Source organism: Wyeomyia smithii, chromosome 3 (genome assembly GCF_029784165.1).
Source record: "Wyeomyia smithii strain HCP4-BCI-WySm-NY-G18 chromosome 3, ASM2978416v1, whole genome shotgun sequence".
In the NCBI taxonomy this organism is placed as follows: Eukaryota; Metazoa; Arthropoda; class Insecta; order Diptera; family Culicidae; genus Wyeomyia; species Wyeomyia smithii.
Genome location: NC_073696.1, coordinates 5983237 through 6002767, shown reverse-complemented (window position 1 = coordinate 6002767; position 19531 = coordinate 5983237). Strand labels below are relative to the sequence as shown.

Here is a 19531-nt window from a genome sequence, read left to right as displayed (position 1 = left end):
TGAGGTATGCATTACGTGTATTCCAGATGCAGGAGAAAAAAACAACATTATGGCTTTTCAATGTGGTAACGAACCAAATGGTACCGGAAAATAAAACATCCACCCAGCCTGCGGATCGATGTATGATGCACCGCAGATTCGAAATTTGCATCCATTGCGGTGTGAACATTCGACGGTGCGCCTGCACCGTCCACGAGCGCATCATGCAACGGTATTCAAAATTTATAGACAGCAATTTACTGTTAGTGTGCTTTTGGTAGATTACACTTTCGGTGGCAAACGAGATGGATTTGATTTCCTGATTTAGATGTTGTGCGCACTTTTTTTCCGCTCTTCGATGGGCGTGGCAGTATAAACCCGAATATCAAATTTCGAATATAAATCCTTACGGAATGCGTATCTCTACGATGATTTCCTGGAATGCAGTGTCACGTACCTCGCGACTATAACATTGTAACAAGCGCTGCGAGCATACAAGGCGCAATTCTATGTATAATTCGAGAGTTCATTATCATAATTAGTAGAATTTGCGGTTTTCAGGCCTCAGGAAAAGGCTTCTTTTGCAGTCGCAGTAGAAACAAGCGTGCACCGCATGAGTTGGCAGCGAATATATTTTGGTTGCTTTATACCCGCACAAAAGATGCTGCTTTTTATAACAGGAAGAGTAATTTCATTAAAAATTCAGTTTCTTGCTGAATGATATTTTTTGACTTCAATTAATAGTCCGTGAAGTGGTATGGAATGTTGCCTACCACCAATTTTACCACCGCTCCACTGCAGACAGGGATCAAACCTTGTTAGGCAAAGCGAAAATGTTGGTTTCATTTTGAAAGCAACGCAGTAATTGTCACGGCCCTATCTTGTAACCGGTTATCTCTCTGTTCTTAATTAAAACCCCCAGAACTAAAGGGGATGTATCATCTCGCCTCTACTCCCGCCTGGCCCCTCCTCCCGGCTCCCGACAAAATGTCGGCTTGAAAAGATCCCCGACACGAGAAACCCACTTTTAGTCACACATGTTCCGTTGAAAGTCTCTTGTAGTGTTCCCGCATTATGTCATATCGTTTCACCCGTTTCCGCTCACTAACCCCTTTTTTCCCGAGCCCCGATCGGGTAGAACCGACCTGCCGAGGCAGTCGTGTCGTGTGATACAAAATTATTACTGCTGGGTGTATGTTAGGAGTTGTAGTTCTCAAGGCTCACCGCCCGTTGGGAGGGGCTGCAGGGAGGAATTAAACCGGAGGAAATGTCCTTCACCACTTATCCGTACTCGCGCTGGCACCGAGTTGATGGCAGACAGCGTGGAACGGTAGTACCATATATGCAAAATTCGCTCCTCGTGCTGCCATTCGATGCAACAGCTACGGCGGTGCAGGCCGATGGGTTCACACTGTGTGATAAAGACCCGCACACCCGCTGTGTGTTGTTGGCTGTAGCAGATATTGTTGAGGAAAATATTGCTCTTTGATGGAGCTGTGTCGCAACCATGTATCGTGCACATTCGGAGCGGAGAGACGGTTGAAAGCAAAGAACTCAACTTCTGTTTTAGACTTTAGCGGACAGTTGGAGCAGATATTCAATCGATTAATGTAAATTTCGATATTTTTGTGGAATAAATTTGGATGACATTTTGGTACAATGGTAATGCTATCTTAGGTAAATAACCGAGCGTCTCCTCTTGAATACCAATTTCAAAGGAATGGGGACGCACGGTTACTAAAAAACATTTTAGGTCTTCGATATAACGTAAATTTCAATTTCAATTTACGAATACTGTAACCACTTACAGAATATTGCGCGAACTCCACTTGATTGGTGAGGACGTGAACAACCTGCACAAATCAGATTGCGCGGAGGAATATCACATTACCGGCATATGTAATAACAAATAAATGACTTAAAAAAATCAGTGCGTCTTGAACTGTCCTACAGATCAGACGTTTTTTCGGTTGCTTGTGGACTGGTCTTTGACTGCCTATAGCTTCAAAGTTTGTGTTTTGTGTGAAGACTACCTGAAAGTTATTTCCCATCAGTCTTTCTCAAGACTACCTACTTTTGAATTTGACATTTGTTTTAACCTTTTTCGTATCACCTGAAATGGCTGGACGGAAAAAGAAACCTCGCATCGCTGCGGGGAGGAAAAGAGAGGCATCTCTTTCTGACACATCGAGTGTCTGTAGTGACAATCCTTTTGATATTTTGCCTGAGCAAGAAGCTGGTGAAATGGAAGTTACCAATAATGAAACTATACAAAATATAAAATCTTTAAAAAAGGAGAAAGTTCCACCTATTGTGGTAACTATTTCTTCTGAATTTAATATATTCAAAAAGGAACTTTCAACGTTTGTTTCTGATGTTAAAGTTACCTATCAAATTGGCCGTAGAGGTGAATGCCGCTTATTAGCCGACTCAGTAAAGGGTCGTGATCGTCTTGTTCAGTATTCAACTGACAAGATGTACAAATTTTTTACATATGACACCAAGAACGCCAAGCCGTTCAAGGTTGTCTTGAAAGGTCTCACCAACGATCAAACCGTTGATGAGATCAAACTTACTTTAACAGAATTACTTGGCATAGCCCCTACCCAAGTAATTCTAATGAAACAAAAATCACGAGGCGAAAACAGTCAGAGAACTGGAATTTCCCTTGTTAATTATTTAATTCATTTTAACCGCAATGAGGTTAACAACTTAAAATTTTTTGAAAAAGCACATGCTTTGTATAATGTGCGTGTAAAGTGGGAAACTTATAGGAAGTATGGCGGAGGTGAAAAGCATATCACCCAATGCCGTACTTGCCAACGTTATGGCCATGGTTCCAAATTCTGTAACATGGACCAAAAATGTCTTAATTGCGGAGACTCTTCTCACAAAAAGGACACATGTCCTGTGAAAGAGAGTAAAAATTTTCGCTGTGCGAATTGTAACGGCAACCATATGTCAAATTTTTATCAATGCCCAGTCCGTTTAGCAATTGTTAAGGCAAGGCAAGGTAAACAAAATTCAATTTCTCAATTAAAACCAACTTCAAAACAAAATTCTCCAAGCGTACCAGTGACGCATAGTTTACCTACTCCTTTGCATACCCGTTTAACTTATGCACAGGTTACAGGTAGTTCGAACATTATACCGCCTAGTGTTGGTAGTTCGAAAATGACCGTTAATATGGGTAAGCAAAACACGCTAGAAAATAATTGTACACCTATTACTCCAGCTAATATTGCTGCCAAAAATATTTTTTCTAATGTCAACTGCCTGGGGCCTATTACGGCAGGTAAACTTTCTTTTTTGCAACAGGCAATGTTCGATCTTATGAACGCCATGTTGCAGGCAAAATCAATGTTTGAAGCCATTCAAATAGGCACAAATATTACTATTAAAATTGTTTCTAAGTTAAAATTTAGCAATGATTTTTAATAAAACAATTAAAATATTAAATTGGAATGCTCGCTCATTGAAGGCCAATGAGAATGAGCTTTTTAATTTTTTAACAGTAAATAATGTGCATATTGCAATTATTACTGAAACATTTTTGAAACCTAACATAAAATTAAAATATGATCCCAATTACGTGGTTCATAGATATGATGGGATTCAGGGTTCCGGCGGTGGAGTTGCAATTGTTATTCATCGCCGAATCAAACATCGTGCTCTTCCCCATCTTGAGACGAAAGTTATTGAAACTTTGGGAATTGAAGTTCAAACTGAACTTGGGATTTTATTTATTGCCGCAGCATATTTACCATTTCAATGCACACGCGAGCTCAAAAATTATTTTAAAGGTGATTTACAAAAGCTCACCAGAAATTGTTCGAAATTTTTCATAATCGGCGATTTTAACGCTAAACATCGTTCATGGAATAATTCTCAAAGTAATTCCAATGGCAAAATTTTATTCAATGATTGTTCTTCAGGATACTATTCTATTTCGTCTCCGAATAGTCCTACATGCTTTTCTTCTGTAAGAAACCCTTCAACAATTGATTTGGTGCTGACAGATCAAAGTCATGTATGTAGTGATTTGATCACACATGCTGACTTTGATTCTGACCATCTTCCAATAACTTTTTCTTTATCACATGAATCAGTTTTAAACCCTATGAGGTCTGTTTTTAATTATAACAAAGCTAATTGGGAAAGATACAAAAATTATATTGAGAGAAATTTCAATAATGAGCTTGATTTGCAAAACGAAGTGAATATTGATTCCGCTTTGGAAGCATTAAAATGTGCAATTGTTGATGCCAGGAATTATTCTGTTCCAAAGGCTCAAGAGAAATTTGATTCACCAATAATTGACGAAAATCTTCAACTTCTAATTCGTTTGAAAAATGTCCGCAGACGTCAATATCAACGTTCTCGTGACCCTGTTTTTAAAACATGGATTTACTCTTCTGAGAAATCAAAATTTTGAGACTAAAGTTGAAAAATTGAAACCATATTCAAAACCATTTTGGAAGCTGTCGAAGATTCTTAAGAAACCTTCAAAGCCTATTCCAGTTTTAAAAGATGGTGAACGTTTTCTTGTATCCAATGAACAAAAGGCTCAAAGACTTGCTCAGCAGTTTGAGAGTGTTCATAACTCAAATTTGAATTTTGTGAGTCCAATTGAAAATGAAGTCACACGTCAATTTGATTTAATTTCTTCCCAGAATTTTTTACCTGCAGAAATAATTGAAACTAACTTGAATGAGATTAAATCAATTATTAAAAATTTCAAAAATATGAAAGCACCTGGTGACGATGGAATCTTTAATATACTAATCAAACATCTCCCTGAGAGCACAATGGATTTTTTAGTGAAAATTTTCAATTGCTGCTTCAAAATTGCATATTTTCCCAAATTATGGAAAAATGCAAAAATTATTCCCATTTTAAAACCGGATAAGAACCCAGCTGAAGTTTCAAGTTATCGACCAATCAGTTTGCTTTCTTCAATAAGTAAACTGTTTGAGAGAATTGTTCTTAACAGAATGATGTCACACATCAACGAAAATTCAATTTTTGCAAATGAACAATTTGGATTTCGCCATGGGCATTCCACAACTCATCAATTGCTCAGAGTTACTAATATGATACGAGCTAACAAATCTGAAGGTTATTCCACTGGAGCTACTCTTTTAGGCATAGAAAAAGCATTCGACAGTGTTTGGCATAAAGGTTCGATTGCGAAATTGCAAACTTTTAATTTTCCAATTTTCCTAATCAAAATTTTAAAAAATTATCTTACTGATCGAACTCTGCAGGTTGTCTATCAGAATTCAAAATCTGATAGATTTCCTGTCAGAGCAGGTGTGCCTCAAGGTTCAGTCTTGGGTCCAGTCCTGTACAACATATTCACTTCAGATCTTCCTGATTTGCCTCCAGGATGCACAAAGTCATTGTTCTGCGATGACACAAGCATTTCCGTAAAAGGAAAAAGTCTTCGTGTCATATGCAGTCGATTGCAGAAAAGTTTAGATATTTTTTCTGCCTACTTGCAAAAGTGGAAAATCTCTCCCAATGCTTCTAAAACTCCAATGATAATTTTTCCGCATAAACCTAGGGCTTCTTTCCTCAAGCCAAACAATAATCACGTTGTCAAGATGAATGGGGTTATTTTAAGTTGGTCCGACAAGGTTAAGTACTTAGGACTAATTTATGATAAAAAACTTATTTTCAAAGAGCACATTGAGAGTATACAAGCCAAGTGCATCAAATATACGAGATGTTTATATCCTCTCATTAACAGGAATTCTAAACTTTGTTTAAAGAACAAACTTTTGATTTACAAACAAATTTTTAGACCAGCAATGCTTTATGCTGTACCGATCTGGTCAAGTTGCTGTTCGACAAGGAAGAAAACGCTCCAAAGGATTCAGAATAAAATTCTGAAAATGATTTTGAAGCGTCCTCCTTGGTTTGGTACACTCGAATTACATAGACTTACTGGTGTTGAACCATTAGAAGCTATGTCAAATAAAATTATTAACAATTTTCGACAAAAATCGTTGCAATCCTCAATTGCTACGATAAGCTCTCTTTATAGCCAATAAGTTAGCAATTAAGTTAGTTGTAAGTTTACTTCCCCTTTTCTGACAAGTAGGTTTAAATCCCTACGAATGATAAGTCCTAATTGCGAAAGCAAACAAATTCTAACAATTAAAATTACAAATTTCTAACAGTGTTGAGAAGTCACCATTTGTGATTGGACACACATACTCATTATTTACTAATATTTATCATAAATACTTAAGCTACTAACAAATCCCCCCTTAAAAAAAAAAAAATAAAAAAATGACTTAATGAAATGAAACGACCAGCAAAACCATCTCCCCCAGCTTACGAGGAGATAAAATCAATCCTCTCTCGCCGCAGCAATTTGACTCTAATGAAAATAGCTATTATTGTCAGCGGCTTCAGCAGTCGTAAAAGAAAACGAATCCCGGCGGCCATGTTGGATGGAAAACCTAATCAATAATATTACCACGCTAGCGTGAATATCCGCACATGTGGCTATTTTTAATTTTGCGCTCGACGATTGTGTACCTACGCTTCGAGGGCTTTTCCTTTGCCGCCAGAAATTGGCCTTCCACTGCACGTATTCAATCTCAATTGGGGCGTGCAGATTGTGTTGACCAAGGCAAGTGCGTTTCATTCGCTGCCAAATCCATGATAGATGAGGTCTGTATTTTCGAACCTTTTCATGCGGTAGCAGCGTTTTTGCACCTCACAACAAGGCTCGAAAAGCTGATGAATTTGTGATTAAAACTTCCCGTCGTGTTGACGTCGAGCTGCAACACTGCATTAGCGGTAACAAAGCCCTAATACCCGCATGCACGCTGCTTCGCTTGTGGCAGAGATTAAGGCAGTAATCCAGCTTTCGAGTAATCTAATATTAATGCTTGGTTCAGTTTAATAATGAATTCAAGCTGTTGAATGATTGCGCCGATTGGAGCAAGAAAAAAAAACGTCACCATTAGATTGCGACTATTAGTGGACTAGACAATTGAAATCGTCAATTATACCAGGGATTAAATGCCAAATCCTGTTTTGTTGCGATAAATATCGAATCAACGGCGAGCTAGGATTCGCAATTTAATCTTCCATTTATGCTCTAAATTTGCTGTCAACATTAAATATCATAATTTATGCAACAATTATACCGGATCGGTATCGGGAATGCATTTCTAAGCCGGAATGGCTATTAGATTCACTTGTAAAATTTATGAATGAATTAGAATCAATGGAACAGCATCAGCATCGGAATTGTAGGATTATTTTATTAATCAAATAGTTTAGTAATACCCTACAATTTTCCAACTCATTTGAGCTGTTGTTAGCAATTATTCTAAATAATTTGACAGCGTTTCGGCTACTGTTAACCAAATGATAATTATCTTTTTAGTCATCTAATTACCAACTGAAATGATTTGAGTATGGCGTAAAAGTTAGCAACCAGTTTTTCCCGAAGTGGTAGCAAACCGGAACGTAATGACGGATGGTAATTAATGATGCCACTTGTACCAGAAACATCTGGTGTCAACCGTGACGAATAAAAGTGGTTATAACTCATGGAATTCTGCAAATGTAATGTATTATTGAGTAGTCCATACATAGATACGTATTCTGACTGCGCACAAATTGACTAATAAATTAGTGGGTGCTGTGGAGTAATTTTCAATTATTGAAAGCAAATATTTTTGCAACGGTGCAGAAATGACAGTCATGATAATAATGATACTGTTGACTAAGCATTGGCATGTAAGCTATGGAATGTGCTTTATAGAGTAAGTGATTCAAATGTGAATTTCAGTTGCATTATAAAAGTCAGTTTAGGCCTGAAAAATATTTTCGAAAAAAATTTAACTCGATACTTTTTCTAAGTTAATTTTTAATAGATATTCACATTTTGACATTAGTTTACATTAGTTTACAGGACAGTTACGGGGCTGTCGCTATGAACTACGTGGCAGTAATCGACTCAAATAATTTCAAACAAAATAATGCTGCCTGTTTCTCTAAGACGTCTGAACCGATTTTCCATAAATCATTTAGAAAAATTTGCAAAAAGGCACCTGAATGAGCTAATTATATTCAATTTTCTTCAATATTTCGTTTATAACTCAGCTAAGAAGCTTTTAGAAAAATTGAAAAAAGGAAATGATTTGTTATTATAACTCATTCAGTGTTAATTTTGTTATCCAAAGCAAATGGGAAAATACAAAATCGTATCAAAATATGTTATTTGTATCTCCCGTTGATAGAATTTTGTATTTTTTTAGTTATGCTCTTCTGATCGGGATATGTTAACTTTTTTGACATCAATTTAACACAAAGAATTCTGAAATCGCAAGTTCCATGCAAAAACTGAAAAATTTGAGATATGCTAAAATAACAACAATAATCTAAGGAATCTTTAATCATCTTAAAACAGCATCAAAAATTATGTAGGTATATTTTCTCAAAGTTCCAAATCAGTAGAAAAAAAATTTTTTTTCCAAAATTCAAAACAATTTTAAAAATTTTAGAAGCCATCGAAGAAACTAAAATAATTTGAACCGCGAAAATTCCAAGAAATATAATCATAAAAACATGTGGCAAAAATGGCTGCTTTCTCAGTTTCAAGAGTAAGCTAGAATAAATTATTTTGTTAGCATCCGACAGTTTTGACGAAGATTAAAAAATTAACATCTAAAATCAAAATAAGAAACAAAATCGTGTCCAATTTCAAGTGCTTATCACTTGTTGAGTTTTCAACGAATTTTTCTTTCGTTCTTGCATCAACTGATTGGATAATTACCTACGCATCCGCCGAAATACAGAAAATTGTAGTTTTATTATGCGAATTATAGAACTGTTGAAAATTATGAAGCCTTGTGGAAACGCAGATTTCGATCAATCAAAGCTGAGCTGCATGCATGCATGCGATTCATTAATAATTTCCCTAGCACGGTCGTCAGAAGGTTATACCTAATAAACCGGCATTTCACTTTTTAAGCTGTATAAGAGCCTACTTCGACTCAACCGAATCATGCGTCCATCCCAGCAACCATTTAGCGAGTTAGTCGGTCAACGTTCGCCCCCCCCCCTTCCTCCTTGCTACTGGCGTCTACCTACAACAATATTACCGAGTCCTGATTCCAAGAAGTACTCTGCGGATAGGTTGCTGGAAATTTTGAGCACTACGACCAATGCACTCAATGTGCATGTCCCAACAAGTCTGAGTAGATTCATGTGTTCGGAAAATTAATTATACAGTATGTATCCTAAGCCCTCTCCTTCGTCACACAAAACGCTTGCCGTCTCGAACGCACCAACTCCAGGGGCGGTGAAGTCGCGATCATTGTCAAAAAGGGGATCAAGTATAACATCTTGCCGCACATCCGCTTCGCCATCAGCTTATACAAGCTACAAGCCTATTATTGTACCTTCAATTTTCAACCATATCTTACGAAAATCACCCGTAGCTACCTTCGGCAAAGATCGTTCATCGTATTGTTGAGTAGTTGTCTATCAAACACCTCTTCCATTTCAAATTGTGTTTTAATTTTGATCCGGTTAGGTGTTAAAATAACAAAAATCATAACAAAAAATTTTCTGCAAATTTCAAACCCATATCAAACTATGTTACTAACGTATCAGCTTTCTAACAAAATTAGATAGCACATAAAACAGTATAATAACAACCGTTGTTATAAACAACAGGTTTTGAAAGAGACGAAAAAATTGTTAGATTTGTTTCAGAACAACTCCATTTCATGATATGTTATTATAACTCATCCAGATTCAATTTTGTTATCATAAGCAAATGGGAAAATACAAAATCGTATCAAAATATGTTATTTGTATCTCCCGTTGATAGAATTTTGTAATATTTTAGTTATGCTCTTCTAAGTAGTTCCATTCACGTAAAGTGGACAATCCTGCAATAAATACTCTAAAAACCTAAAATAATTTAAAAAGGAACCAAAACGCACACACCAGAGATGAAAATAGTTGTGTGAATTAGTAAAAATGTGTAAAGGTAAATGCATAGCAATACAGGTAAACTTGATCATTATCAACCAAACCATTTTACTAGGGGACAGAGCGACGGACGCTCAAACTTCAGCAGTAACAGCTTTAGTATAACTCCCGTTCCTGTCAGTATTGGCGAACACTTGGGGCAATTATATTTAGAAAATCCTAGCTATATAAAAGACAGCTTTCGGCTCAAACAAATCATTTTACTAGCTGATGGTACAACGGACGGTTACATTTTAGCAGCATTTTCCGATCAACGATTCCGATTTAAGATGCAACAAAAAACTGTCCTTCTCAGCACAACCAAACAATGCATTGAAAGAGTTGTAGCTATTTTCTCTTTGGTATACATAAGACGGTCACATCTTTGCAGAAGCAGCAACCTTCCCATTCCTGGCAATGTCGGAGAGCACAAAAGAGGAAGTGAGAATTTGCATTAAAGTCTGCTCTTGGTTCAAACATCATTGACCCCATGCGCCACTTTCAAATCCAAGGTGGAAATTTACGGTTTCTGGAAAGCAACCAAATATTGTCAAATACCACCAAATATTTTGCCGGTTTTGCCGGCACCCAGACACCGATAATTGATTCCAGATTCCGTTTTGAATCTTTGCAGGGCCATGATTTTTTTCTGGATGGATTTGCTACTGCGACCAAAATCGTTGATCTTTTGTGAGATATTCCCGGGTGTCTGCTGGATCCTGGTTTTCTATTATTAGCAATACCGTTATTGAGGAGTGACATGCTTATTATTTATCCGTGCTTGTGTGTGAAATGATTTTAGCCTTTTCTTTATACGCTTACTGCTCTACTACACCGATCCTCGATCCTCTTGTCAAATATCGCCAGTTATAATTTAGTTAAGAGGGAGTCATACCAAGGCATTAAAGAAATTCAGCGTAAGATTCAGAAGGATAAGTTGTGGGCGAGCCTGAGAATAAAACCAAGCCTGAAATTCTTTTTGACATCAAATGGCCTGATTCTACTAAGATTCGAACCCACGACCATCCGCTTGACAAAGTGGACTCTGTAAACTTTTGGTTGCGTAGTTCCCAACTGAAAAAATTAGAAAGTATATAAAAAAATACCCTTGAGCTCGAACTTAAAAATTGAAAGATAAGAGCTTTTCAAATTCCCGTGAATTATAGTGCTCCTAGCAAGCGCAGAAGTGCATCAAAAAACCGCAAAGTAATTGCTCACGGGACTACGGGAGAACTTCCTTAAAGTCTCTGGCTAAAGCAGGGTTATTCCATACGAAGTGACCACGAAAAAGCACAAACTTGGACAGGACCATCACAGATTTTGCTCAAAGTTGGGAGAATTATTCATCTACTGTCACTTTGAAAAAATCCCAAATTTGATGTCGATTGGAATACCCCCCGCTCTGTGGGACCCCTCTGTTTATTGCAAAGTCACGCATTTTTTGATCAAAATCTCTTGTTTCTTTTTCTTACTATTCATAGACGTTAGATGTCCGAAAAATACTGATAGATGTTTTTTGAAGAAAATAAACCAAGAAATCCAGAAAAAATATAAGTTTTGACCGGAAATGTTTCCAGATAAATTAATTTTGTATTTGAAAATTAAATTTACATTTTTCGGCATATGCAGCCATTTTTATTTTGAATTTGATAATTTCATCGTGTTCCTTGGAAAATTTCACATAAGAAACAACTATCATCCCGAGGTAATATGAGCCAATCTTGAGATATAACATTTTTACGAAAAAAGTTGTTAACTTCGTAAATATTTTTTTTTTTACAATTTATAGACGTAAGACACCCGGAAAATAATGATAGGTGAAATTTGAAAATATATTATTTTTGACCGGAAGTGTTGCCAGATAGATAATTTTTGTATTTAAAAATTAAATTTGCATTTTGCGTCAAATGCAGCTAATTTTATTTCAAATTTGATGGTTTCATCGTATTTCTTGGAAAATTTTACGTCAGAAACACTTATCACCCCGTGGTAATACGAGCCAATCTCGAGATATAGCATTTTTAAGAAAATAGTTCTGAATTTCGTAATTAATTTTTCGTAAAAATCTTAAGATTGGCTCATATTACCACGGAGTGGTAAGTGCTTCTTACGTAAAATTTTCTGAGAAACACGATGAAACCATCAAATTTAAAATAAAATTAGCTGAATTGGCCGAAAAATGCAAATTTAATTTTAAAATAGAAAAATGACCAATCTGGCAACACTTCCGGTCAAAAACAATATTTTTTCTGGATTCCTTGATTTATTTTCCTCAAAATTCATCTATCACTATTTTTCAGGTGTCTTACGTCTCTAAATTATAAAATTAAATAATTACGAAGTTAACAACTTTTTTCGTAAAAATGTTATATCTCGAGATTGGCTCATATTACCTCGGGATGATAGTTGTTTCATATGTAAAATTTTTCAAGGAACACGTTGAAATTATCAAATTAAAAATAAAAATGGCTGCATTTGCCGAAAAAAAATCAATTTAGTTTTCAAATACAAAAATAATTAATCTGGCAACACTGGTTTCCGGTCAAAACTTATATTTTTTATGGAATCCTTGGTTTATTTTCTTCAAAAATCAACTATCAGTATTTTTTGGACATCTTACGTCTATGAATTGTAAGAGAAAGAAAAAAGAGATTTTTGACAAAAATTGCGCGACTTTGCAATAAAGAGGGGGGTCCTGGAGAGCGGGGGGTATTCCAATCGACACCAAAATTGGGATTTTTCCAAAAAGACAGTAGATGAATAATTCCCCCAACTTTGAACAGAATCTGTGATGGTCGTGTCCAAGTGGCATGTACACTTCGTATGGAATGACCCAGCACCAGAATTCATAGTAACGGTTAAAAAGCGGTTTGTGCCAACGCAGCTTATGGTGCCCTTAGCCAGCTAGCAGGTGCGTATAGTCTCAAGAGACCCTAGTGAAGTCTCCCCGTAAGCAAACGTAGAAGTGACGGACCCGGCGAGCAATTACTCTGCGGTCTTTTGACGCACTTCCGAGATTGTCAGGGCACCAAAATTCGCAGGAATAGTTAAAAAGCTGTAATCCATTTTATTTCTCCGGCGTAATTGTGATCTTGTAATGTTTGTAATTGTAAATGTTCAAAAAAAACGAAAGAAATGTGAAGAATCTCGAGTCATCTTAAGAAAGCATCCTACTTATTGTTAATTTTTTCTCAATTGCATTTTGAAAAGAATATCTTGGAAAAATACTCTTTTAATTGTTTATTTTTCCTCGAATTCTATAATCAGAAAAAAATTAAAAAAAAACTTTTCATGTAACTTATAGAATCTGGACCATGAATATTCTTAAATTGGATAACTTCAGGTTACATGCAATTTAATACCTGACAGCTTTTTATTTAATTTTGTACATAAAATAACTGTTAATTACACAGTGCAACAATTTTTTTGCCTTGGCCTTTATGTATGATTTTTTGATGAAGTTTGATGCGAAAACAAATTCCCCGGAGTTTGAACATGTTTCAACTTAAGGGGCAACAATGGCGCCATTTAGATTTTTTTAGAAATCGGAAATTCGATTGGTAGGTGTCTGATCAACGTAAAATGTCAGCAACATGCCTCGATTTTGCCCCAATTCCCCTACAATACTAAAATAGGTTTATCTCGACGTTAAATTATTTTTCGTATTTAACGTAATATCAAGAGTGTAAGCAATACTCAAAGATACAATAACAATTTGTCATCACATAATCCTCTTATTTTTCTTATTTTACGTGGATCAGACACCAACCAATCGATTCCTGCGACTTTTTTACTTAATATAAGACATAATTTGACTACCACTTATAGATGTTGGCGCATTACCATTAATGCTCAGACATACTCGATATTATTATTATTTTTTTGTTTGTAAAATATAAGGGAACTACTCCATTATTAATCTCATGAAGCCGATATTCACGAAGAATGCACGGATTAAACAGCAAATTTTCACGAAATCATTGAACGAATCGACAAAATACGCTTACGTGCTCTTATGGAATCGTTCAGCATTTTATATTAAGGTAACTTAGCTAGATTTATCCTAAATTTTGTAAAACAAATCATTTTTCATAACGCTTCCATATCCATCTCAAAACTTGAATCATTGCTCAATTATTCATCTCAACACTAGAAACGCGGATGAAATAAGAACACCTTTCTTTCTAACAAGAGCTTCACAAAATTCATTGTTTTATAAAGGTATAATTTTTTTTAATTCGATGCCAAGACATGTTAAACGTGCACCAACGCTTGCGGAGTTCAAGAGACAATGTATTTCACACGTGAAAGTTTCTGTTGTACAGAACGAAAATTAGAACTTTTATAAAATGACGAGAGTTTATCTGACGAAGTTTAAACAACGGATTTATTTTGGATGAACTTTTTATTTTTGGAACCTATTTATTTATTGTTTTATCGAAGCATGTAACTGACGAAGTTTTTACGAACGGATCTGATTGTGTTGTAAAATTTTATTCATATCTTATATTAGATCTTTTTTATATGTAATGAATTAACAAAAACTACTGTGTTCGTCACGGTGGTGATGATGGATTTTTTCCTTTATGTTGTTGTAGCTTTAAAAAATAATAGAAAGTGACTACATAAGTTTGAGCCTCGCGCGCGGAATTCAGATATAAATGGATTCTTTAACAATGCTTAGAGAAAAATCATGAAGTAGTTGTGGTTAGTCTGGCTGAAGGTCATGAAAACCCTGTGCTAGTTCTGTGTAGCTCTATAGCTCTTCACATTTTTACCGATGTGAATCAAGTAAACAGTTTTTGAAGAAGTTAATATCTGGAGGTAAAATCAGTTCGTTTTTTTTTTTTTGTATATCTGATTTAAACGTGACTACATTAATTATCTATAGATAAATCGTCCAACTCAAATCTTTGTAGGGGTATGTGGCGGGACCATCATCATCATCAACTCATGACGCCCCCATTTCCATCACACTGTTAATCATGAATGAATCAATTTATCAGAATGAATCTAGCCGCAGCTCGTCGCAGTAGGTTACCTTGATATCCGCTGTAGTTGTTTACGTGCAAAATTGGTAACTTTGGTAACCACCGCATTGCTGTTGATTTATGTTAATCATGTCGGAATAATTCAACATTTCCAGTATGAATTTTTCATATTAACAGAAACTGATTTGGCAACTTTTGATTATCTTCAACGCAGTGAAAACAGATAAAAATACATACAGTTGAAAATTAGGATTTGTAAAAATTCATCTCTTATATTTCTGCTAATTAAAGTTTGTTTTTGGAAATATGCAGTGAACATTTCAAAGATTAAAGTATTTTTAGGGTAGTGAGTGATTTTGTTTAGTGATTAAAATAAAAAGTGGTCCATTCCATGGAGCAGCGGATAAGTTTAGTTAAAAAATATACGTTTTTTCCTGTTTTCAATTGTGTTTTCATGTTGTATGAGTTGAATATATGGGCTGAGATGAATAATGAAGCAGTTCCCCTACTAAAACCATGCCAAAGCCGGTTTCGCAGAATCACCATTTTGAGCTCAGTTTTTATCCAAATCCGATGGGTAAGAAGACGTTAATATGTGGACAAACTCTTAGAATTTCGATATTTGGTATTAAAACAAAATGGCATCGGAAAAACAACGAAACTTTCCGATTTCTCAAAAATTCAAAATGGCGCAATGCAATTGAATCAGAAAATCACCCAATTTAGCAGTGCAATTTCTTAAAATAAAGGTTATATCTTGCTGCGACAACACTACCCTTCATAACTCTTATCTTCAAGCATTCATAGTTCTGAAAAGAAATGATTCCAAAATTTACATCTGAAAAGAACTGATCCCATTTACATAAAAAACAAAGACGTAGTTCAAAGTCAAAAGACAATCAGGAAGACTCGGAGAATTTTTCTCATATGAAAATTTATTGATATTTTTGTCGGTTTCGACCAAATTTTCAATAGGTTGGAGTTTATTTGACAATGTTTTACTAAAGTTTGTAATAACTTTTAAGTAAATATCGTTTTTTTATTAAATTTGTTATGACATTTTGTCATTTGAAAATGAAAATTAAAAATTATGCATCAAATAACTGGCGCTTGCTCCTTACGTAATCAAAACAATTTTGCATCGAGAGAAAAATCATTCTACAGAAACTACAATTAAAATTCGACAAATCGAGAATGAGGACGCCCATCATTATACTGTTTCGAAGTAATTTTTGAAGTCAACTAATAGAAGAAATAAGGCCAAAACGAAACAAGAAACAAACATCTAAAACAATTAATAGTAATTATGAAATAATAGCCAATAATGCGAATTTTGAAGACTAATTAAAACACTATCTTTGCAGCAAAACTACTCCAACATATTATAGTACAGGCTATGACCATGTCGATATTTTTCTAAAGTATTTTATAAAAAATAACATTATTAACAAATTAAAATTTTCAAATGGATGACTCAAAAGCTTTTTGTTGCTTGTTGTAGATACCCCCTTTTTAGGTAATAAATTAATTTTTAATCATTCGCAGCTTATACATGTTTCACCTGTATATACACTGAAAATATTTTTTCGTTATTCTCTGCACGCTCGTTTCGTGAACATGGAATTCGTAGATTGTACAGCACTTTTGTTGATTGTATAGAATATTCGTATTGCAAGTTTTCGAATAGAATTACAACGTTACGCATAATTTGTACAATTCACGAATGTACTCTCGTACGAACGTGGATAACAACGAACAAAAAAAACGAATGCAAGAGTATTTACTTGAACGAAATTTTTGTGTTTTGTTATTTTTGATTTCGTATAATGTATATGTTATTGCGTAGGTTTACTAATTTTTCGTACTATTTACTTTATGCAGCGTTTGTTTGTACGAAGGATTGCTTTGACAGTTCTGGCCCTTTATATACCTTTATACCTTTATATTTATTACGCATTGGGTTCGTTGCAGAAAACAACAGAGGGTTTTGTATATAATACACACGTTTTCGTGGAATAAACTAAAATATATTTTCAGTGTACGAACAACCGATCGTCGCCATAGCCCACAAGCCACACCACAGATAATTTTGAAATTTTTGCATAATTCAACGCATGCCTGTTCGAGCTGCAAGCCCCATCTTAATATCGAATTAATATCCACACGCGACAACGATTGATTTTACATTAGAACGGCGAACGCCCGATTCAGCTGATTCCAAGCTGCCAAATCCCTGCATCACTGTTCACTGCCAAACAAGTTTTAGCCCTTTTTCCGAACATATCATGCTTCTCCTGTAGGTTTGTGTGTCCCGTACGACCGAGACAGAAAACAGTTCACCCACGCATTCTTCATGAATGAATCCGAAAACCACACCGATGCTGCTGTTGCTATGACGTAGATGGCGGACTTCGTGCAATCAAGCAACTATCATAGATACTTGTACACGAGGCTCTCCTTCTAGCCATTCCTGATTAGTGATTCCTCACAACGAGGCCATCATTAAACCGATCAAAGGCTCCCAAACAACAGCTTTTTATATCGTCTGCGTTTGAACGATTAATCAGATCAAATTTTCGCTCTCTACCTTCCCAGCCACGCCACAAGGCGCGGGGTGGTAAAAATCCAATTGCAGTGCGATTCCGAAAACAGGTTGTTTGAACGGCAACCCGCAGAGGAGTTGAATTTTAGAACACTTTTGAAGGACAAATTTTCTGCTGGTATTTCATTGTTCTCAAGGAGTTCCAGTGGCGCACATACACATACGAACGCTGTTCGAGGTTCCGATCATGAGAGGAGGACCTATCGGCACGTACAAACGACAACCACGACAGGCGGGAAAACATACACACTTTCACACGCAGAGGCGCGCACAACGTTACTCTATCTGGTGCCACTTATATTATATCGCGACAGGATGCTTGCTTAGGTGACCAATCGGAAAATGTCCAATCGAAAGGTAATCAACTGTTCAAGAGAGAGCACTTCGACCGAAAGCATCATTCGGGTGTGAAATTGGGGCCTTTTGTTTGGCCGGCGTTTAATTACACAGGTCTGTCTGCAAACTATTCAACAATCAGATTTCCTTGGAAACTTCAATTAACAGGATAAAAATAGGATTATTTCCATCTCATTACCACATTTCTGACTCCAAGCAGCATCGTCGTACAGCAGCAGCACTATGCACACACACACAGCCCCTGCAGAACAACGAGAGAGCTATTTTCGGGAAATTCGGTCCCGTACACGCCACACAACGCGGAACACAACACTCACAGGCTTTTGAGGGCTCCCTTGTTTCTTAACTAACTCCAGGGGCTTCCACTGGTTTCTCTCGATGCACGTCCGCTCGTTAACGCTCGTAACGCGCGGCTCTCCTGCTCACTTTTCGGGGTTCCGCTCACGCTTTTTTTCGTTGCTTGGCTATACACACAGCTTCACATGACTCGTTTTTCACTCCTACAGATTTTTCATCCAACGAAATTTTCCCATTACTGCTGGAATAATCTTCCGTTTTTTTGCTTCTTCTCGCTTCTCCTTTTTCTTCAATCAATTACGGCTTCACACTTCACGCCCTCGGAACAGCACAAAACAAATTGGGCCACACATGCCTATTCCGAAAATCTACCGAGTATCTATTTCTACCAGCACCAGGTGTCTCGCTATTGATGCTGCTGCCGCCTTGAAGAAGACCACCGCGAGCGTAAAATCTTCAGCACAGGATCACTGGTCCTTTCAAAAAAGAAAAAAAAAACATTTTTCCTGCCTCCAGCCAATCCAGTGATCCAATTCCGACTTCGAAAACACAAAACTATCTTCTGGCCAACTATTGCTCGCAGCGTAACATCCTCGAACACCAAAGCATTTTGCTTGTATGCTTGTTGCCCACTAACAACCGTTCACCAGCTCATCTTGAGCATCAGGATCTTCGCAGCACCGTTCGCTATCTTCCAGTTTTCCAAAGCACACCATTCATCTTTTGCCCAGAGGCTACTCAACCTGTTCGCCTCGCTCGCTAGGGCTCCGTTGTTTGAAAAATCCTTCCAAATCGTTCTTCCGTCGAACGCGTCGTTAATCGTTTCGTTTTTTTACCCTCCCGTAGATTGAAGGTGGCTAATAGTTATCAAAATCAAAAAGAAAAAGTATATTTTCACTGCACATATATTTATAGCATTAAGTAACAAATCTATACAAAAACAACAGCACGACCCTAAACCGGAACACCAACTGGAGCACAGGTTCCGACCAGCGAGCCACTTTGGGCCAGAATCCCCCTGGTTTTAGTACACCGAACACTCACGCGGGAGTGAGCGACTGTTAGCGCGAAAAAGCCCACACCAACCTGCACGGGGCTTTAGTACCCGTTCGTGAGTCAAGTGGAGCACGTGTACACCAGAAGGAGCAAGCAGCATCCATTCATGGGAGAAGACCATGCGCAACCTAGGCTCTACTCCACTCAGCAGCTAGCCCGAGAGCTGTCAAACTCCCATGCTCCCATGTTCCCATGATCCATTCATCAGAATCTCTCCGGCCTGGCTGCAAACAGGGAACAA

The 19531-nt window shown here is 36.7% G+C and overlaps 1 protein-coding gene across 3 annotated transcripts in view; it reads right to left on the bottom strand.

Annotated features, from left to right (window-relative positions):
- LOC129730225 (neuronal acetylcholine receptor subunit alpha-7-like) overlaps positions 1–19192 on the bottom strand; it is a 365219-nt gene extending 346027 nt beyond the window's left edge. For all 3 annotated transcript variants that reach the window (XM_055689380.1, XM_055689377.1, XM_055689378.1), the window contains exon 1: positions 18116–19192. The gene's annotated coding sequence lies outside the window, so the exon portion shown is untranslated. The remainder of the gene's footprint in view (positions 1–18115) is intronic.
- Between the last annotated feature and the right edge of the window lie 339 nt (positions 19193–19531).